Genomic DNA, 23,204 nt, shown 5'->3' with positions numbered 1-23,204 from the left:
GTGATAAACTATCTGAAGTTTTCTTAGCGAAATGATGCAAGAAACACTTGAAGACTCTTCTGTATACCATTGAGAGAAATACCTCCTACGTAAGTTTTTAAGGCAGTAAATATATGAGAGGGGTGGTTTGTTTTTTGTGCTGCTTCATTTATTTTTTTATATTACCACTATATACTGTAATAATGAATATCATGTTTGTAATAGCACTGAGATACAATTCGATAATGAATAGAAGCAAGTGGAATACTTCAGATTAAATTACAAAGGATGAAAGACATCAATAGGCATCTGTTGCAAGCCTTGAAATGAAAAAAAGATCTTTAGAGCAATTATTCAAAAACTGGATAAAGAATATAGTACTCAAGTACTATTTTAACTGCCTAGAAATCTACTGGGTAAAACTCACTGTTAAATATGGATCATCAAAAATGCTCCTAAGTTACACTGATGAAAAAATTTATGATGTGGAAAAATAAGAACTAAATCTAAATAAGTTTTTATGCTTTTATATTTTAGTAGATAGAAAAAAATGAAAGAGTAAATCATGATGTCAGAGATGTCTACAATGATCTGCAATTGTTTATTGTTGTTTACATATCTACAGCCAGGTCTGTTGGACTCGCTTCATGTCCATTGAAATGAAACAAACATTTCTAGGGTGTACCTTGTTAGACTTGGTTTTTATGCATATTTAAGCATGAGACCTGAAGATGTCCATTTTTTAATTCCTTTGACTGTGGAATGGCTTAGACTTGTTCAAGAGTGGATTGTGTACAATTAGTAAGATGACTGTATTTTTCTTTCTGGATAACATAGGATAAGAGAGAGCTCCAGGGCTGCCCTTTGGCACTCTACAGTCATTCACACTGGCAAAAAAATGAGTGGCCCAGCAGTGAACACAGGTGTAGCACCCAATTGAATTAATGCAAGACATTAAGAGATAAAAGGACTGAAATACTCTCATCAAATCCTATCCAAATCTTAATAAGGATCTTCCAACTTCTGCCTCGAAATAACAAACTATGTTTAATTATTAAAAAAATAGTGCAAGGAGAATGGGACATGGCATAAATATGTGCTTTAACTAAGAGAATGAGATCTGACCTAGAAAAATGTAGGTTAATAAATCTGAGAGGGAAATAATCTAAAGCACAGTTATTAAGTCAAAGATACCTGGAAAGCAGAAATGTCAAAGGAGACCTTGAGGTTTTAGCAGACAGCAAATGATGTGTCTGCGTGCTGCCATGCCAGAGGATTACAAAAAGGGATGTTGTGGCTTCGGTCTGTACGAGCAGCGTCGTCATTCCTTTGTCCATAGGAAGGTGATTTTCCTGCTGTACAGCAGTGATGAGATTGCACCTTGAAACTAGTGATGGATGTTGACAAATTGAAGGGAATTCCGAGAACAGCAGCAAAAATCATTAAGGGGCTGAACCACCTGACTTGGTAGAAACAGAAAGTCGTGCTCTCAGATGATAAAGGGAAAAGATTGTTTCTTTTATCTCAAGGTAACAAAGACAGGTATGATGGGATTATGTTAAACAAAAGAAAATTTGAGCTGCAAAGCAGGAAGAAATTCTTGCTGCAGCATGACTAAGAAATTGCTCAAGTATATGGTCAACTATTTACACTAATAGAAGGAGATGTCAGCAGAAAAAGTTGATCAGAACTGAATTTGTTCTGCCATTTGTACAGTTACCTTTTTTAAATTAAAGGTGGCAGGAGGATTGGAACTGGCTGATCTTTATGGTCCCTTGCAACCCAAGTCATTCTAGGACTTCATGTTTTCTTGAGAACCATCAAGATCAGGGTAGAAATTGCTGATTTAGACTGCTTTCCACAAGAATTCTGTAAATACACAATTAGAAAAGTATTTAACACGCCTAAGTTGAATATCGCAAGAAGGTGGCATTTACTGAACAAAACAACACCAATGTTAAAAATTGGAAGGAAGCAGTGAGCTATTTGCATTGAAAAGAAATTATGATCTCTGTCACTTGCACTGAGCTAAAATGCCTTTCTAATGCATAATGTATTTCTGATTGTGTAGGGATGTATAGCATAAAGCACTTAAAGACTACTTGCTAAGAGGTTTCACTAAAAAAATAATTTATTTAATCAACAACAAAATTTCAAACCATTGAGTCACTTTTAAACCTTTTGAGTAGGAGGCTTCATCAGATGCTCTATAGAAGAGAGGAAATTGCAGTGGCAAGGATATGGATTAGTATATATATTATGCCATAATTTCAGTTATCTTGTGATGAGACTTTTTCACCACATTCCGTTCACGTTGGACTCCTTACACAACTAGATTGTATGGCAAATAATAGAGGAATCTCATTTCTTTTGCTATTTAGCTCTGAAAAATTAATGGCAATTAACTTAAAATTAGTTATTGGGAAATAGAACCTTAATGGTGTTAGAACTTTAAACTGTGGAGTATTCATTCACTTTTTTATCTCATAATCTCTTAATCTGCTTTAATACTTACGGATAATGATAGTTATTATTTTCTCGTTATTTTCACTGGCTCCTTCCTTCCCCTTGTCAACTGAATCAGTTTCTTTAAGAATAAATAAACTCACTTCTGTAGGCATTTTTGAAGTGTATTTGAGAGGATCATCAGGTGAATGTCTGCCACCTCATAAATTTTAGATGCCAGCATCTTTGGAATTTCTTTACCCCACTACCATGTGCAGGGCTGGAGTTGGATCTAACCTGGAAGGGAAGAAAGCACAGGATGAGGATGTGCTCCATGATTGCTCTTGCAGTCACGCACAAGCAGTAACGAGGGTGCACTGGGCAATGCCCTGAAATGCTTGCCAGTCTCCTACACCTTGTAGTAAATCTGCTCCTTTACAAAAAGATCCCATGGTGAAAGGGCTTTGATTCACAGAATCCCGGCATAAGCTGAGTTGGAAGGGGCCCACAGGGATCACTGAGTTCAGCTCCTGGCTCTGCACAGTGCCCTTCCCAAGAGTTACACCACGTGCCTGACAGCATTCTGCAAGCACTTCTTGAACTGCTTCAGGCTGGGGCTGTGACTGCTTCCCTGGGGAGCCTGTTCCAGAGCCCCGCCATCCTCTGGATGAAGAACCTGTATCTGATATCCATCCTACACCTCTGCTGACACAACTTCAAGCCCTTCTCTTGGGTTCTGTCACCAGAGAGAAGAGATCAGTGTTTGTCCTTCCACTTCCCCTCACAAGAAAGTTACAGACCTGCAATGAGTTAAATTCAAGTTCTATCAGTCTTCATGTGAATCTGGTCTGTACTTTCCAGGGTGCTGTCATTATGTACTTGAGGACTTACTGTAAAAAAGGTGTTTCTGAAATTCATTAGCTTATATTTTAACTGAAAATCTTATTCTAAGAGAGGGAAAATGTGCATAGAATGTGCAAAGGGATTCTGCAGGCAAGCTGACTAGGACAAATTTAGTGGACCTCTTTCATTAGCTGTGAAGGTCATATCCCATTGACTTCTGTGGCACTGCACCAACATAATTCAAAGCACAATTTGTTCCAGTAAAGTTGGATTTGATCTCCTGTTGCAGTCGTTCTGGCTTTCTAAGCCACTTAATAGTGTGAAGGAGTGTCAAAGTTTTGCTGGTGTGATTGGTTGTGATTTAAGATTCTTTGTGCATTTACTTTCTGGTTCATAAATGCCTATTCAAGGAAGGCAACAGAGGAGAGGTTCTTTGATTTCATTCATTTGATTATGGCTTGATTCCATGCCATGGTAATTTCTAAAGAAATGTTCTCACACATTCTACATGTCTCAAAATATTTAGCTTAAAAACATTTCCTTCATTTTGTAGTTTGAAAAATATTTTACACTCAATGATCTTGGAGGTCTTTTTCCACCTAAATTATTCTGTGAATCTCTGTCTAGCTCCCTCTGAGTACTGGTTAGTCTTAACTCCAAAGTTACATTTCACATGTAAGACAAACATCTGGAATACAGGAGTAATAATGGGTTTTCATAGATTTGGTCTAGTTTTAATTTTAGATAACTCTAGCTAAACTACAGTTTATTCTACAAAAAGTGAGAATAGTTCTTTCACCAGAAAAAGCCAGTTTATGCAGTTGGATGGGTTCTTCTGGTAAGAAGAAGGGCATTTTGGTGCTCTGGTTTCCTGTCTCCCAGGGCATATCTCTGACCCATGTCTCTTTACTGTAGAATTTTAGAAATGCTAGCACCTTGTATACTCATAGTCAAATGGCATATGGGACTCCCTCAAATTAATTGAAAAGCTAATTAATAGATTTTTTATGGTACAGGAATTCATCTGAATTGTCATTTCTAGTCACTGCTAAAGAGCTATAAGTCTTGAAGCACACCAAATGGCCTTAAAAAAAATCTAGTGACTGTGAGTTCAAACACAAACTGTGAGTTTGTTGTTATCCAGTTTCAGAAAAGCTGTGCTGCCTGTTATATTCAGATACAGACAGATTGAGCTCTTGTAGCTAAACCAGTACCATGTGGTTTGATCCCCTAGTTGAAGAGGTAGACCAGCTCCTGTTTTTGTTGTTGTCATTGCAACATTAACCTCCAGGAGGTTTTGTTTTATTGCTGGCCTATTCCCCCGATGACTGTTTTCAAGTGGAAGGGGAGGTAAATCTGACAAGAAAGCAATAATTCATAGAGAAAATGACAGCGATAATGAAATGCTGCGGTGGTGGAAAGATTTCCCCAGCAGAAATGTGCAGCCTGGCTCACCTGCTGGAAGTTCATTGTCTCCAGCATGTTTCCTTCAGACTTGATTTTTGCCCAGTGCATTTTTTTTAAGCATGAGAACACTTTGCTATTTCAAAACTCTCACTTACTGGTAACATTGACCCTAATCTAAACAACTGTTATGTGAATCAAATCATAATGTCTAATCACCCAGGTGCTGTAATATGAACATGCTAACTGGGGAATTGCATTGTGTATTGCTGGTTTGCATGGGTTGGTCTTTTGGCAAAGTCACAGAAAAATGAGAAGAACATTTCCATAACAAGGACCAAGGACTTAAGAAAACTTGGTTTTTCCTGTCAGGTCATTCACTCTAAGGAAAGAGGTAGAGGGCAATAATTCTTCCATGAAACCAGGTAACAACCTTTTAATAAGCATCATTAAGTCTTTAGGTTGAAATAAGAGGCTATCCACCCTTTTATCCCATATTATATTGCCCAAATTCCTCTTTGCCATCCCCACTGTGGTTAGATGAAAGCCCCCTGTTTTCATATCGATCACTAAAAGCACTTTCCCCTCTTACCAGTTCACTGCCTCACTTCTAAATGCAGTTCATCTGATCTCTTTTACTTAGGCTGCTGCTCATTCAGGGCTACAAAAACTGTATTTTCAGGCAGGTCTTGGAACCAAATGATCATATTTCTTACCTCATTCCAAGGGATAACATTAGGATCTTTGTTTAGGTGGGACTGAGAATAAAAATAAAGCTCATTTTGCTTTCCCATGCATGCCCACACACGTGCACACCCATATATACATACACCACTCTTTCTCCACAAGGGCTATTTGAACCTAGAACAGTAGACATCTGTGTATGTTTGGGCTTATTTCTTTTCAGTAACACACTTCCCAAATGCTAGCTGCTAAGGGAGTGTAACTGCACTGAAATGTTAACCCATGTAAAACCTAAACTCTGCAGGGCTGGGGGTTGAATGATTCTTGGAGTTAATCTTTCTCACTGGCAAAAAAATGTTTCTCTTTGACAAGGAAATTATTCAGGCAATGAAGTTTTTGGCTTAGGAGTTATGAGGAATTCACTTGTAAACAGCTCTAAGATTATGTTGCACTGTTTGCCTTCAGTAAATTGCACGTGGCTGTAGATCTTCTTTCCACTTGCAATTTCTGTATGCATGGAATATTACAAGCATGAGACTCAGTGGAGCACTTCCATGTCTGTTTTCTCTTCTTCTTTTTTATCTGTACCAGACCAGCACAAAAAAGTCCATATTCTAGCTTGAAGGAAAACCATCCACAGTGATAAGAACCAGCCTCACATGCCAGATAAATTGGAAAACCAGTCATTTTAGGGGACCAGCCCGACATTTTAGGGGACTGTTCTTGCACTGAAGTGAAATGACAAGTGTAGACCCACACAACAGTCTGGATTTTGTGAATACGCATCAGCACAATATCTGCTGAGTTCAAAACCGTCTGCAAGCTGCAAGGTTAAAAAAACAAACAAACAAACAAACAAAACCAGACACACAGAAAAATTGCTTTTTAAATAATATGACCTTTCCATAGTCCAAATCTTGTCAGTCATAAGCAGTGATTTTCCCCATCTTGTTTACATTAGTATTCCCTGCTTTAGTGTTCCCCAGCTTCATTTTATGGTGGCACAGGCAACACTTTCTCTGCTTTGTTCCTTCTGAACAAGTAAATTTTATATTTGTCTGTTACCTTGGATTGCATTGTCAGTAAATGAGAACACTAACTCTTGGCCAGGCTTCACCCATCCTCCCTTCCCTTCTCTTCCCTCAAGATTTAATTGATCGGTTTCATCATACTCAGTTTAACCTTATGCAAGAACATGAAATAGCATATGGTTTTCATCCCAGAGAGATAATTAGCCCCCAGGTGATTTCAGTCAAATGGCAAGAAAAAAAAATATAATGGGGTTGTTTTTGGAAGGGACAGGAGAAGGAGGAAGCAGAGAAATGATGTCACCTCTGGTAGCTTTTTGAACTTTGAGCCCTGAAATCTCAGTTTTGATGAATGCACTCAATCCACTCATTATGAGAAAACTGAAGCATTTCCCCTGATAATGAAATTGATGCCCTAGGTCATCACTGTGCACACAGCTTCCTAGACCAGCTAGCCCAGTTGCTTTTTCAGCAAAGAGCTCTTGCTCTTGTTGGCAGATTGCAGAAGCACCACCTCTCCCAATCAGTGTTTGCATTTAGAGAGATAGTACTGTTCCTGTCTTCCCTTCATTTCTCTAGGGAGACTAACGCTGTGGTATTCCATTGGACCTCCACTACATGTAGTTTTAATCGGTCTCCTCTTCCCATTGGCAAGTTATAAACTAGTTTTTGTGTTTGTTCCCTCTACTTTATGCTTTACTTTCTGTAACATTGCATCTGTGCTACACTGGCTGATGTATGATAGGAGAAGGGCTGTTACATTTGTACACCAAATCCTATAGCCGTAGTTTGCCATACACAATCAGAAAATATTTGTAGGCTTTACATCTGATAAAGGTCATCTTCTGAAATGCAGAGGTGCAGAAGAATCTTCCTGAGTCTGAAGACAGATTAGCTGCAATGATCTTTGCTATGGTTCATTTCTTTTGTAGAAGGAAGAAGCTGCACATATTTGGAAGTGGTTTACCATTGCTTAACAAGAACTGTGACTCATGTCAGTACATGGTAGCTGTAGCATGGGAAATTTTGAGCAGGAGCTAGGGTACTGGAAAATTTTCAGGGGAGTTAAGAAATAAATTAATTGGAAGCAAACACATAAATGCTTCCTCCTTAGTCTACCACAAACTTTAGGAAGGAAAAATGCAGAAAAGCTCTGCTTTTTTTTTTTTTTTAAGTTGAAGAACAGAACTCCAGGTGTGTTACTTGTCCACTAGAGGTAGGATAACATGAAATATGAAGTTGTCAAGCAGAGAGCAGCACTGATCCAAATCTGACAAGTCTAACATGTTGACCTCAACAATTTTGACTTCTTCCTCCCCAGTCCCATCAACCAGGCTTACAACTCAAGTGTTTATGCAGCACTGAGACATCAGCAGCCACACCTCTCCCGTAAAATGCTGTAAAACATTAAGAAAAAAAACCAAAAACATAAAATGATCCCCACCAAATGCTGTGGAATGGCAGCTGCTTTGGTCCTGGAGGCCCGTGCTGAAACAAGAGTTACTTGGTAGCACATCTTTTTCAGCCTCTACTCATTCAATATCATACATTCTCATTACTCCCACTTACTCTCAGTGGCTCTCCTGCTGGAAGGGACAATTCCTCCTGATGGAGGCCTGGGAGAGACAACTTTGTATAAGTCAGTCCTCCAGCTACCAAAATGTCACAGAGACGAGGTTGTATATTCTGTCCTACACCAGGTGATTGCTCATACATATCTTTGTAAGAGCAGTCCACACCCATTTGCCAGATTTATTTTCATCTTGGAGACTAAACACGTTTGAATGAGTGAATCCTGGCAAACATTTAATGCACCTGCCTTGCTTCTGGCTGAATGCTGAGCAGTGCTACAGTTGGGCTGTTGCATGGTAACTTTCAGGCTCTGAAATCTTGGATCTGTTGAGATGGTTCTCCTGCAGCTCCATGGGATGCTCCTTTTGTCACCAACCATCTGCCAGTTCCTTTGGCTATGCAGGTATAAAGTGTGCATGCCAGCCTGACTGGTGTCAGCACTGAAAATTCCCCAGTACTGTGTGCAAACAGAAGGCTCTGTTCTAAATGTGAGGAAATACTGTATCATTCTGAGGAAAACTCCCCAAGCCCCTTGGGGGAGAAAGAAAAAAAACAATTCTCCTTCTTGTCAAGATCAAAAGTTGATATAAGGATGGGGAAAATGTCATTTATTGTAGGATGAACACATAATTAGCTAACAAGCTATATGGAGAGGGGTGTTGATATCAAAATCTGTGTATATCAAATGCAGTCAAGGTAGAAAGGTGTGACCTCAGTGTCTAAATTGTATTGGCAAGATGAACATGACCCAGAGGGTCCTTTTTGAGTCCCATGAAATACTACAGTATTACTTTCAAGCTTTTCCATGAAATGGGTCATGGAACCATTTATTGGCAACTCAAGAAGTAGGTGAAAGCCAATCTTGAAAGAAACACTTCATTTCTACTACTTGTAACATGTGGTCAGTATTCCGGTAAAATTATCAATGTTTCACTTTCTCCATTGTCATGCAGAGTTATTGGATTATATCAGTGCTTCTGTACTATCCATGGTGACAATGATGACACACAAACAGTGTGCCTGGAATTATACAAAATATTTTCATAGCAACTGTGCCAAATAGGGTCAAGTTGTTTTGCAGAAGAGTTCACTTAACTGCAGGGAATTCTGCAGATACCGTACCAAATGGTGGCCACTGGTTACTTCTTCACATGCTCGGCTGCATGCAAGAAAATTGGCATGAGGGGCTCCTAGGATTATATTCCTCTTTGCATGGTTAAACAGCTGGAAGCAGTAGCCAATTATGAGTAATTTGGCTTTTATGTGAGTGCATGGAAGAGCCCAGAACAGAAACTGAGGAATCTGCTACTGTGGCTTCATCTCATGGACTCAGAATTAGAGAATATCACAGAGACTGAAAGGACCTTGGAGATCATCTAGTCCAATGCACACCACTCAAAGCAGTGTCAGCCACAAGAGCCCAGGGATGTGGTTTTAGATATTGCCAAGGATAGAATCTCCACAGCCTTTTTGGATAAACTGTTCCAGTGTTCAAGCACTTTTCCCCCAGTCCAGAAGCTTTACAGGACTAATGTGTTTTAGTTTCTCTGTTGCTGATGCTCTAATACAAAAGACATGTCTGTATAGAATAATAATGTTTAGTCAGTAGACCAAAAAGCTCTCTTTGCCAGGCTTCGTAACCTGTCAGGTTACCAAGTCTGAGTCAGGGAAGTATTCATAGATAACTGAGCTTTCTCAGACGAAGCAGTGCAACCCTTGGCCTCAGTATTATTTATCTTATTTAATGAAGGATGTTCTGGGGTACATTGAGGATCAAGAAGAGTTTTGTTAATGCTGAAGGACGGTATTGGTATTATAGCTAATTAATGTGCCTGTTCCTACTGGTGATAAATGGGTGTGTCGTCTGTTCATCTGGCATTGAGCCTCGAGCCTTACATAATCATTTGTCGCTGTACCCAAAGGTTTTGATAATTAACATTTCAGATTTCACAGGTCATCATAATTTTTCAAGAAAGATAGATAGATTTCATATGTAGTAGTCTGCAGTAGAAAACTGGAGGTGAAAACAAAACAATATTCAGAGGATAAGGTCTGTAAAATGGGCCAAAAACTCATCTGAGGAAGAATCTTTTCAGTTTTATTTCAAAGTTTAGGGAAAGGAGAAAAGAAACATGTGAGAAAAGAAAAATGCATCAAAGGAACTCCAGTGAATCCAGGCTGGCTTAGCCTTCATGGGTTAATAGATCATTTGAAACTGCTGTTTTCAGTGGCTCTGAAATTGCAGGAAGTGGTTTGAGGCCAAGAGGGAATAATGACTCCAGGAGACATAATTTCTAGGGAGGAACTGAGGTCCTGCAATTCCGATTTGGAGGAAACACAAGCCACAGAATGAAAATTCCTTGCAGTTTCAATGTTAGCAAAGAAGCTGATGGCTGGAAGAGAGAAATCTGAGGAGAGAAGCAGAAAATATGAATATCTCTGTGTGTCTATGTGTGTGCAATGTTGTGCCACATTGCCAAGCCTTTTGTCCTTAAGCCAAGAATCTGAGCTGAAAACCTCTTTTGCAAGGTCCTTCCAAAACACACCACAGCTCTCCAATTCTGAGTATTCATGTTAATTCAACATGGAAATGTTGGGATATGGGTTTTGAAATGTTTTAATGATTACTATCCTCAGATAGATATTGGACAGGCAGAAGAGAGAGGGAAGGAGGGAAGAAGAGACTCTGCTCGTTTGACATTTCACCAGATGAGAAGACAGTGATGGCCATGCACAACTTGCACAACTTGCACCACTGTCATTGCTAGTTCTGGTGGTTTTCTATCAATGGACTCACATCTGAGAATCCCAGACAAAGAGAAAAGCACATCTTTACAGATTGATCCCACCAAAGTGGCAGAGGCACGAGAGTTAGCTTAGTCTAAATTTAATCTGCCAGTCTCCCTGGAGTCAGTGGAGAGAGGCACCTTCACAGGGCAATTCAGAGAAGGAATCTGGCTGCAAGGGCAGCATTAACCTTTATGACTGTTCTGCTTTTGCCAAGAGTCAATGGGATCAATTCATAGCTGAGTGGAGAAGACTTATACTGGCTAAGAAGCAGTCCCAGTATCAATAAAACTACCACAGTGTGTTCTCTGTATCACAGAACTGCCATATGTCTCCACTTATGGGGATTGGGTATGGGGACTGTAGAGGGAATTGCTTTTCTGGGCAGGTTAATGTAACAAAAAGCGAGCCGCTCTGCAGCCATTAATCTCCCTAAAGCCCATAGTCTCAGTCCTCCTGTGCTGTACTCCGTGCTATGCTTCATTATGGAGTCTTTAAACACCTCTGCTAAAGAGAGAGAAAGTAATTTAAAAAGAAAACACAGCTTTGGCTCCTTTAGTTGGATTTTTAGAGAAGTAAGGTTCCTCTTGGGTTAAACTTTTTAGACTTTTCTAATTTTGTTTGTATTGTGTTACAAAGGCCAAGTGCTATTGAGTAGACACCCAAAAAGTATGCCCAACATTAGAATATTTTGTAAATCAAAATAAACTAAGGTATTTCAAATTGTGAGTTTTAAGTATTAGAGCATTTTTATTATTTTTATTTTTCCTATTTCCAATTTAATAATAAAATCTGATGGTCTTGCTCTTATTTTTAATAATAATCTAACTTACAGTACTTTAGGAACTACAACTTCAAGAAGAAAACATAAATTAATGCTTCTAGTATAAAACTGGCTTTTATTTAATACCTTGGAGGTTTGGTGGAGGGTTGTTTTAGTCTTCTTTATCATCAAGAGGTATCCAATAACAATTTTATTTATTATATGTGGAATATACTGCTTGTTGTAAACAAAACATGTAGTTGTTTAATGTGCATATTTTAGCTCAGGGATTTGAAGCAGTCTACTGGGCTAGGACACATGCTCTATATTTCCATTTATTTGCTCACAGAAGTTTGTCGGGATTTCTGAGATACCTTTGAATAATCTCAACTTTCTGTTGTGACTTTTTCTTTTCCTTATCAAAATAGTATTTATAAATATATTTGTGGTGCTCTTGGTGAAGAAAAGATTTACTCTTCCTCATAGTTGCTTCACTTCTGTAAATCAATATACATCAGCCAAGCTACTATTTACCCCAGCTTGAACGTCTCCTCCTTCAGTTCCAATATTAACTCAGTTAAAAATAGTAGTTTTATATTTAAACCTCTGCTTCCTGAAGCGACGGTAGGTGGGCCAACTTGTAACATGATCAACATTTACAGCATTATCTCTACTGGAATACATTTGTACCAGCTCCTAACAAACAAAACATAATGGCTTTTTGGAATCCCACTGCTTTATTTTTTACAAAAAAGGCAGTATTAATTAAAGAATGAAAAATGTGAGCCCTGATATAGCGTGCATATGTGTACATAAGTAGCATACAGCACAAAATTTTTGATATCTCGTTATGCAACTCATTGCCTGAAGTAGTACTTGTGGAAAGGGGTGATGTTCTGGGCTTGTATATGGGGAGTAGCAGTAGTGAGATGGGGGATCACAGAGTCCTGCTGTCAATGCATAACTTATGATTTAGTGCAAAGTTTAGTTTTACAATAAACTTAGAGACATTTGAGATGCCCAGAGCCATTTTAGGTGCCTAAGCTTATTTAAGAGACTGGCAGAGAAGATGCAGGATTTGCAGGAAACCCATGTCTTTCTGGACAGCAGCTGAAGGACAATCAGAATAACTAGGACATCTCTAGTTGGACTGGACAGTTTTATGTGGACAGCTGAGCTGGGCTGCATCTTGCATCTGCAGTCACAACTTTTCAAGCTATTTTTTGATAACACTGAGGGGCATGCTAATTGTGACCTATCAGAAACTGTTGGCCCTTAGCGAGATCATATACTGGCTCATTTTCTCTGCTGTGCCACATATTATATTAGTGAGTATTCTCACTAAACAGAGTGACATTACCCAGTGTGTCTCATGGTAAATACAGATTCAAGTACCTCTATAACTGAGAGTTGTCTTCAAGTCCTCATTAAATATAGAGCTGCTAAAAAAAGTGCCTAGGACATTACTAAGTTAAAGTGTCTGAACAATATACAGCAGGGATCTGAGACGGTAATTTTGTTCATGTATGTTGAAACAGTTGGACTCATCCAGGTGTCAGACACAGGAATGTCTTCCTAAATTTCTTCCAGAAGAACAATATTATTTGCAAAACCTACAGTATTTTAGCAATATTTTAAAATAAGGAAATGTGCTTTATTACGAGCATTAGCATAAAATACAGACACAAAAAGAAGAAAAAATGCAGTTAGATGGTTTGTCTCATGAAAAATTCTGCCTCCGTCTCTGTGTTTAAACATGTGTCCATACTAACTTAGGTCCAGTTTCATTCCATTCAGCATGAAGCACCTCACATTTGATATACTCCTTATCCAGCCTTTGAGACCACATCTAATTTGGGAAGCCACCAATGGATAGTGGCATGGTGTGTGTATCTTGGGTAGGAACAACCCTGGAACATGCTGTAACTGTTTCTGGGGAAATCAAAGCGTGAGAAGGCAGTGTGGACATGGCTGGCCTGTAGATATGGAGTAGATACCATTTATCCATGTCATTAGAGACATTAAAATACAAATTACTGTCTGATGTGATAGCCTGGCTTCTGATGGAGGTGCTCTGGAAGATAGAGGGAATCTGGGTCTTAGAATCCTGACAGCTGCCATGCAAACAACCTTTACAAATCCATGCCAGTCTTGTCTGACACTCAACACCTGGCTCCTTTTCTGTAGTGAGGATGGCTGGACCATCGCAGTGGCGCACTGATTTTTGTGGATGGTGATCACAAAAAGGGAATTGAGAAGAGGCCACCTGAATTATTCTGACACATGACTTCAGTGCATTCTATTCTTAGACAGATGAGGATCTGAAATATGTAAGTACACTGTCATTGTTTTTTAGATTTATTTGGAAAGATGAGTCAAAGAAATAAAACTCTTAATCTGTCATGGGTGTGGTATTTAGACATTTATAATTTTCTTTTGATGTTTGTTTATATTTGAGTTGATAAATTAAGATTGTCCTCACATTATTTTAAGCACTGTTATTTGTCTCCATCCTTTTTTTTTTTAAGAAATGAAAAGTAGCAAAACCCATGAAATTATATTTGCAGTTTCATTTTAAATTTATTGTCTAATAAATAGTGATCACTTGGAAAATGGTTTTTTCCTTGTGTTGTTAACAAGAGGTTTAACCAAAGTGATTGAATCAAGATGAGAAATGATCCCAGGTTCCTGAAGCTTGAACAAATGATATTGTCAATTTTAATGTGCTGGTCTGGAAGTTCATTTGAAGTATCAGAAATAACCTAAATATAATTTCATGGCAGCTCATATACTACTTAGCGTAATTTGTTCCTTACCACAGAACCTACATTACCTGTGTTTTACCAGCATTTCCAGCTCACCAAATACCTACCAACACTCAGCTGTTTACTCCTGCACACTCCCAGTACAAGTAAAGATAATACTTCTTTTTCTTTTTCCCACCAAATAAATTGTATATTGACTTCCAATTTTATCTTGACTGCCACCAACACTTTTGTTGAATGAGAGCAACCAAAATATTATGTGGATATACTACTTCTGATTCATCTAATGATGGTATATAAGATGCCTTTTAGAACTCTATTATCTCCCATAAAAAAATATTTGTGTGCAACAGTTAATAAGTAGAACTTGTCAGCCGCAGAGTGCTGTACCTCAGTTTTGCAAATGAGTGTCCATCCCGAAGTATTTCAGAGACAACAAAAGAAATTTGAAATGTTCCTACATATGCCAAAACTTCAATGAGCCATAAAGATTTGGAAGCACAATTGAGTTATTTCTACAACTTGAAGCCAGTAACAGTGTACTTTAAAGTACAGAAACCAGTCAGCAAGATCTGTAATTGACTTGTGAGGACAAGGCTGAGTCCTATGACATTTTGGGTTTTGAAATTCGTCAGGAGAATATTTTTAGTCATATAAGTTTCAAAGTATAACTTTATGTCTCAAGAACGTACTGATTGTCCTTTGGTTTTAAGCAATAAGCATAAGCTTATATATGTCTCCTTTCTCTGGTCCAGGTTATAAAACATATTTCAGATTATTGTGTTTATATAGTAATGAGACTACCCTGAATTCTTGCAGCTTTGGGCAAGTTTTTGAACATACATTATACCAGTGACAGGCAGATTGTTCTTGATAGGTCTGAATTAAAATAAGTGCATTTTAGGGAATATGTAGATTTCTGACTGTAGCTGATTGGTTTGGTAGAGATTGGTGTAACAACAGTGCCATTATATCAAGGCCCTTGTTCATCTAGAGGTTCCTAGAGGTATTGGAATAAAAGGAACTATAGCCTAGGCATCTTTACTGCACTAGAGGAAGAAAACAAGGCTTTTCCGGACAAATAAGAAGTGGTGAGGCAATAGTAGAGCTCTGGCATTTCATTTCAAAAAAGAAAATAAATAAAAAGCTCCTGAGTGGAAAAATGAAACTGTTGGACATTTTTGCAGATATGTAGATAAGTAAAGGGTGCTGATGCTGCTGTGAAGTGTCTGCATTACTCCAGATAGGAGCTTTTTTATCATAATTTGGTCAGCAACTATCAAAATATCTCATTTCTGAAAGAAAAAGCCCTCCTTATAAGTATCAGGACATTATACATTTTAAGAGACCTATCAACCTAACCTAGACTTTTTGATAGCTATGGAAACAAGCCAAGATTGTATTAGAAAGTGGTATTGTGCTAGAGGTAACCATGCCCTGTCAGATGTGTTGCATATACCCTGCTGTGTGCATGGATATTTATGGATATGCCTATACAACATATCAAATCAAGGGGAAAAAAACAACTTATGGGGAGGTGTGCTAATATTTGTCCATGGCTAAAAGATACAGCATGAGTGCATTGTCCTGGCAAATGAAAGTGAAGGACATAAATGAAAGGTTATTCCCATAGTAACTCAGTAGTTCAAGGACATTTATCAGTACTACATATCTGCTGGAAAAAAGTGGATGGGGGATTCATTCCTCTTAGTTCCCTGTGGTTGCTATCTGCTTGGAAATCGCATCCATTGCTACCTGTATAGGGAGCCCTGACAGCTGGGCACAATTTGAATTGTTTGAACCGTGTATCTCTCCACATGTCACCAGGATGGGGATTTACATTTGGAATTGGAATTAGTTTATAACCTTGCAGAAATGCACAGAAGTAATACATGGATCTTATCAGTATATCTGGTCAGTTTTGAATTCCTGCAGAAATGTTGCCACAGAAGGATCTCCTCCGAGGTACTCAGATATCAGTGTGATTAGCCTGGCAGACAGACCTCTGTATTGGAGAAGCTTCTGGGATAGCAGGAGACATAAAGATTCAATAATAATACCTTATTATTCTATCAAATGATATCTGCAGAGCACTTTAAAATCATTGTACAAAGGACAAAGGATGCTGTATATACAGAGGGGTAAAGGCTGGCATTCCTGCAGTGCATGTAATTAACAGAATTCCATGCAAGTTTGGCCTTTGGAAGAAAAATAATCTTGGGTTGCACACTGGGCATGTGGAGCTTCCATAATAAACACACAAGGAACCACTGTAAGGCATCTACAGAATTAAGGTTATTGCTTTGCTGGTGCCATGTCCTCAGTGACCCTGAGGTTCAGAGACCTGTTCCTACAAGTGAGGAGGTTCGTGGAGACAAGAAACAGATGCAGTACTTGATAATTTTTTGTTTCGGTGCTTCTCAAAGCACCTCTTGACCTAGCTGAATTTTGGTGAGAAGCTAGAATGTGTCTAGGTAGAAATATCTTCCCTGAGCCAGTTTATGGGAAGTGTTGTGATTCCTCTTGTTAAGGGGTGGTCAAAGGAATACTAGTTAGCATGGTTTTTATTGGTTCCTGCTAATAAATTGACTTTTTTTTTCGGTGCTTCAGGTAGTCCTTCAAGTTACTCAGACTGCAGATTAACACACTACAAAATAAAGCACTTGTTGTTCCATGTCAGGGTTCATCTCTGTTGTTATGCAAAAGGGACACAGGAGATGATCAGAAATAATCACCTAACCGTGTCCTTATTTCACACATTGCACCCTACATGGTTTGTTTTCTCTGATCATTTTTCAGTTTTAGGTCCTCCTCAGCAGTCGAAAGTTAAGGGCAGAGGTGTGGCCTAGTGTGAAGAACACAGGGCTGAGCTGTGATAATCTTATATCTACTCTGGATTTGCAAAAGTTTGATAGATTGTATCAGTCTATCCCACCCATTTATACAATGAAATTAATTAAATTGGCTGACATTCATAAGGACATTGAGATAAATAGAATAAAAATACCCTTTAGCAGATGCATAGTTTTATTACCGATTTTTTCCCTTAATGCAGTACTCTTTCCAGAAAATGGGGCCAGGATACATACTCAGACCCTTGCAGCCTCCACTATGCAAATTAATTTCCAGTACCCTGGAATATAGAAGTACAGTACCTCTTTCATTAGACATGGATCATTTCTATAATAAACGGTTGGCATTGCTGCATGGTAATTGACCAGGATTTGGAAAAGGCATAAAATGCCAGAAAACTCAGAGATAAATCTGATTTTATTTTTAGAGCTGGGACAAAAGAAAACATATTTGCTGATGTGGATGGTAATTTTTACCTCAGACATAAACCTTTTGGGAGAACTGCAGTATGTGAAATGAGGCACAGAGCTCACCTAGAAACCAAAAACATCTTTAGAAACTGAATATTTTGAAAGTAATTTAAAGACTGACACTGTGCTAGCTTCAGGTTTTGGGTCACTATCAGTGACTTCAGTTTGTGAGAAAAAAAAAAAATTATAATAGCTGCAAAGTGGTTAAAAAAGGAAGAATGGCCTACAAATTTTTTGAAGATTTTCCACATGAAGATAATAAGATGTTTTAACAGGTTGACTGGGAAAGTTGGATAATGTCTACATGGGGTGACTTTGAAAGAGTGGGACAGGTTCTTGAACTACCTAATATATCTGGACCTGCTTTTGAGATGGAGGTTTGACTACAGATCTTCAGAGATGCTGGTTAAACCTGAATTATTTTGTGATTCTAGGAAGGAAGGCCATCAGAGGCAGAAGTTCAAATTAAAATCTGAAAATATAATTTTTCACCATCCAAAACCATCTCTGTAGCTTTGGATGTCTAAGTGGAGCAGGGTGTTTTTCTGTTTATTTGCTTCCGAGAGTGAAGGACAAGGCCACCTTCTCTGACAGCCCTTTGAAACAGTGTGAGAGGAGGTTGCATAGATTTGCTGACACTCATATTTAGATTCAGCTAAGCATTAGCTGATGTTCCCTTTCTCCAAGTTATCACTTTTATAGTGGGGATTTAGCACTGTCTTTTCTGCACCAGATACACCCATCTAAAGTAGTGGGATGAGATTCTTAGCTAGAGGCTTTCCCATCCTTACAAGTTCTCTTCATGTGTAATGTCATTGCACTTGCTGTACATTAACAATGAAGGGAACTGTTATCAGTCACTTCAGAATATCCCTGTTAAGGAGGAGGTTAATCCTTCTGGGTCTTCAACTCAGGCTGTTCATAACAGCAATGTGATAGACATAGTAGACAAATCCAAACTGCCTGAAGAGTCAAGATATGGGCCATAATGCTTCTCCCATTTTTTAATTTTCCTCCCAAAACACTGTGATTTGCTTCAACATGAAGCAAAGACAGTCGGCCAACAGATAGGTCATACAGACAACACTTACATACTCTGGAATTCTCCTACCATCTGCTCCCAGCTTTCTCATCTGCACTATGTTCCATCCTTTTATCCTTGCTTCCTTTTCCTACCCATGACATGAGTGGGCGAAGCACGTTTTTCTGCTTGTCTCCTTGTTTCTGCACTAAAAGAAGGCAGAATTGTAGGTAGGATATCACCAGTCTGTGTATCAGGACTGAGGTTTGTGAAGAAGGCTCTGTAATAGCCATTATATCTATGCTGTTCTCACAGGTAACTCTGCATTGAGCCAGAATAGCAATTTCAGGCTCTTCAACCCTCACAACAGCTGGATTCCTAAACGGTGTATTCTTTTAAGGTTTGCCCAAAGTTGGATCTAGCTTGTCAAACAGTTTTCTTGGCCACTGCTCTGTTGCACACTGTATTGTCTTTCCTGACTCTGATCTGTACCATTTTTGGTGGCTCCACCTGCTATGGCTGTGTGAGATGCCCGTTGAAAGGATTTCTCCTGCCTTTCCAAATTCACACCTGTTTCATGAAACCTTGTTCACCGTATTTTAGTAAAATATACTCAAATGTGGGGTGAATGATGTTGGTAGTAGAGGATTGTCTGAGCCGTGATCTTCTGCTGTGTCAACTTCCATTGCACTTCAGCTGATAGGAGATATTTAAAGTTTCATCCTATTAGAATAGTTAAGGAGGTGTTCTCAGGGAGAAGATTTACTGTGAAGCTTGCAAAGTAGATCTTTAAAGCAGTTTTCTGAGATTTTTTTTTCAACACCTGTGTGGCTAGATAGCACAATCCTCAGTGTATCAGCAGATAAAGCAATTATGTATTTTAGGTTGGTTCTTAAAAATGCACCCAGCCCTGTAAAAATACTTTTATTCTTTGCATATAATAAGGATGCAAGACCTTTCCACCTGCTTCTTATCTTCCTATTGCAGATAGGGCAGGAGGGAAGGAGGCCTTCTGCCACAAGAAGGTGAACTCTGAATTTGGTACATGATCTGCAGGACAGAAACAGTTAATTCCTCTGAATGCATTCTTTTCAGTAGAGATGGCTTTTGAAAACAGAATTTAATGAAAGCTAGTGTCCTTTTCATAAAATATTTGAGGGAAATCTTGTATGATAGCACTTGTCAATCAATCCTGTGCTATTGTTGTTTTTCCCCCCACCCTTTTCACCCTTTTTTTCTTTTAATTGACGTCTGTCTGGAGGGACACAAACAAATCACAAGCTGGTATCTTAACTAAGATATTGTGAAACTCTTCTCTTTCAATCCTTGAATTTTTCTGCTGATGAAGATAAATTGCAAAGTCTATATTAATAGGTGCAAGAGGCAAGAAAGTGAGAAAAGCTTCAAAAAGCATATGCAGAAAAGATCCTGGAGTATATTGAGAGGATCCTTTTTGAAATTACATTTACCCTATTATTAATTAGTTACAAAAATAGATGCCAGATACTGCAAACTCTAAAATCATCAGACAATTAATTTGCCTTTTCTCTACAATAAGTCGGACTCAAAATAAGGATATACTTAACATTTGAACATTTGATGTTCCCTTTCCATTACATAGTGATGGTACTTCTGGCAGTTCCCAATGTTTTAGCTGAAATTTTTAGTGTTTTATTTATATGCCCAGTGCTTTTCAAAAAACAAGTTTAGGACATATGTAAATGTCTGTAGTAATATTTCCTGCTGACTTTTTCATTTATTTCCATTTCACTGAAGAGTGAAACATTAAGCCATTTTCCATTTGCTAGTGTTCCTGTAGTCGATTGTACTGCACTTATCTAGGTCCTCTTCATTCTCCATCCCTGGGAGTGTTCAAGGCCATGTTGAACAGGACTTAGAACAACCTGGCGTAGTGGAATGTATCCCTGCCCATGGCAGGGGTGCTGGAACTAGGTGGTCTTCAAGGTCCCTCCCCAACCTATATCATTCTATGATTCTATGGTTTGTCATACTCAGTTAACCTCACACTGCTTCACACCTGGCTTTAGCTGCTCTTTCGAAACATTGGTGCACAACTTAACCAAGAGTTCATAAAGATCCAGCTTAAGTACCTCATGCAGGTTGTGTAACAATAGGTCAAAGTATGTGTAGGTCAAAGGATTGCTGAGCATCTTTAGCAGAAGAATTATTAGGCACAGAGAAACAATCTTCTTTCCAACCTGTGCAACAGTATCTTTGATGACAGCGTTTTCTATCAATAGTCATATGAAGTAGAAGAATTAATTTTAAATTCAAACGTTACAGCCCACCAGATTAATAAACAACATTTGTGATAATAATAACTCCCTGAATGTGTCTTTTCACTCAGGAGATTGGACACTGATATTGAACAGATGTCTTTTTTCAGGATCTGGTGGTGATACATGGCACACTGTTTGCTGGGGTATTGATGTACAGAGAGCAAGACTGACGGATAAGTTCAGCACACATAAAACCTGGATGTTCCTACTGTAGTGTAGAGTTGTATGACAGAGCATGGACAGATATTTTGCTGGGAGGTTCTTAAGTTCTCAGATTTGTGTTCTTTCTTCTCTTTTTTCATGAGTGGGGATGTGAATAAATGTGAACCCTTCAGAAGATCTTTAAAAATATACATAAATCAAGAACACAGAAAGACTTAAAAATTTCAACAAGTATCAGCAAGGATAGTTAACTGGACATCATCAGCTCTGTTTTGCTCAAGACGCTTGAGAAGGCAGAAATTTCCAGGAGAAGAAATCTGGCTTGAGTCAAACTTTGCAACAAAGTATTAAGATAATACTATTTGGTTTTAGAGTGAAAAGTAGAACACCTATTTTTTTCTCCATTAGTCACCCGTATGTTCAACTTTTCAATACCAACATGGAATTCAGTGTGTAGTCACTGTGTGTTCACAGTGCCTCTGCCAATTTCTGCTGATTTTCAGACTTTATCTTAAAATAAATGGACTATTCTTTCATGGCTTTCATGACCAGGAAAAGTCTAGGTGAGACCGTGGTTAGTACATTTTGACTGAGGGTTCTCTGTCCTTCAGAAGTGTGGTGTTCCACCATACAGCTGTAAGTGAAGAAATACATCTCTTCCCAGTGGGAATAATTTGTTAGCAGCATAAGTATTTCTTACGCCACTGCTGCTGTTCTTCCCCTGTTGTAAAGGAAATAAGGTGCAGAGAATTCTGACACTCATAAATGAGTTTAATTGAAAACTGAGTTCTATAAAAAGTATAGCCATACAGGTAACTAACTGCCCTCAGAAATGACAAAGACATGTAGGTAAAGAAGTATGGTCTTAGCTTTTTAAAGCCTCAAATAGTGGTTCTGCACAATGCAGGAAAAAAGGCAATGGTGGTACAACACAGTCCTGTCATTTCATCGGGGAGCTTCAGCTCCACATCCATTTTATAATGATTTAAAGCCACAGCTATAATTGTTTTGCCAAAAAAAACTCTCTAAAAAACCAGTTATTTCAGGATTCAGGATGAATATTTGGGCTACATTGGAATACTGTGGTCTCTAGAGAGGGACTAATATGCTTTTAGCAAGGCAACATATATTTTGCCATGGAAATACATACAGCCACATGCCTGTTCTGCTGGTGTTAAGAAGAGCACTCCATAACTGTGTAAAGAACGAAGTGGCGTTTGGATTTGACTAGTTGCAAACCATGACAAAACTGAATCTGAAAAAGTATTTAATTGTATGAAACTACTGTCTGGCAAGGCCTATCACCAGATTTGGTTTTGTTTCACCAAACTTCATACCTTAGTGCTGCTGATAGGCAGGGAACAAAGTGAAAGGCACCAGATCCACAGCACTGCTGGCTATGAAAAAATGCTGAAGGCAGACTTGAAAGAGATTAATTTGTAAAACAAAAGATGAAAAAATATATCTGACCAAGAGGGACAGCACAGAAAAGAAGGGTAAGAGTGAAGGCAAACAAAAGAGAGAAACATCAAGCAGAGCAAGACCAGTGCTGAAGTGAAGAGGTGGTGACATGGTAGGAACTGTGGGAGCAGGGTTATGGAGGCTGAGGGAAGAGAGGAGCTGAATTTCTAGCCATGTTCAGAAGGTGCTTTTCAGTAAATGAGTGTATGGATTACACCAAGATAAAGCAATGGAACGCCTACTTTCACTTTTTAACAGGCTCCCTTTGATTTAAACCTCTGTTAAGCCTGGCAGTTCATGTCCTTTTCTCCTGGTCACTGTCTCATCACGACTCCTTGGAGCCAACACTTTGCTCCTTCAGTTGCCCACAGACGTTCCTTTAGGAAGGTATGGAAACAGTACAGGCACTGGTGGTAGAAACTGATCCCCGAGAAAATACCGTTAGTACTGTGGGAAAGCAGTTCAGGCTGAGTTGCAGAGACACACGCATCAGCCCAGACACTCTTGGTTTACAGTGATAATTTTTTGCTCCAAAAAGAAATTCTGTTGGTCTTCTCTACCTTTCTGTTTCACATGTGCACTAAAATGAGCAGCAGCACAAGAAGGGAATATTGACAAATCAGTTGCTACTCCGTCATGGAGTGATACCAAGCAGACTTGTTATTCT

At 38.7% G+C, this 23,204-nt stretch overlaps 1 protein-coding gene across 7 annotated transcripts in view; it reads left to right on the top strand.

Moving 5' to 3' along the window:
- TENM4 (teneurin transmembrane protein 4) overlaps window positions 1-23,204 on the top strand; it is a 1,535,416-nt gene that overhangs the window by 1,020,507 nt on the left and 491,705 nt on the right. For 6 of the 7 annotated variants that reach the window (XM_088159254.1, XM_088159253.1, XM_088159247.1 and 3 more), the window contains one exon: window positions 13,693-13,835. The exons of the other annotated variant lie outside the window; for it this stretch is intronic. The gene's annotated coding sequence lies outside the window, so the exon portion shown is untranslated. The remainder of the gene's footprint in view (window positions 1-13,692; window positions 13,836-23,204) is intronic. 7 annotated transcript variants of the gene reach the window in all.

The sequence above is a fragment of the Sturnus vulgaris genome, chromosome 2 (genome assembly GCF_052056855.1).
Source record: "Sturnus vulgaris isolate bStuVul1 chromosome 2, bStuVul1.hap1, whole genome shotgun sequence".
Lineage (NCBI taxonomy): Eukaryota > Metazoa > Chordata > Aves > Passeriformes > Sturnidae > Sturnus > Sturnus vulgaris.
The sequence above is the reverse complement of the archived record's forward strand: the minus strand, read 5'-3'. Positions and strand labels throughout refer to the sequence as shown.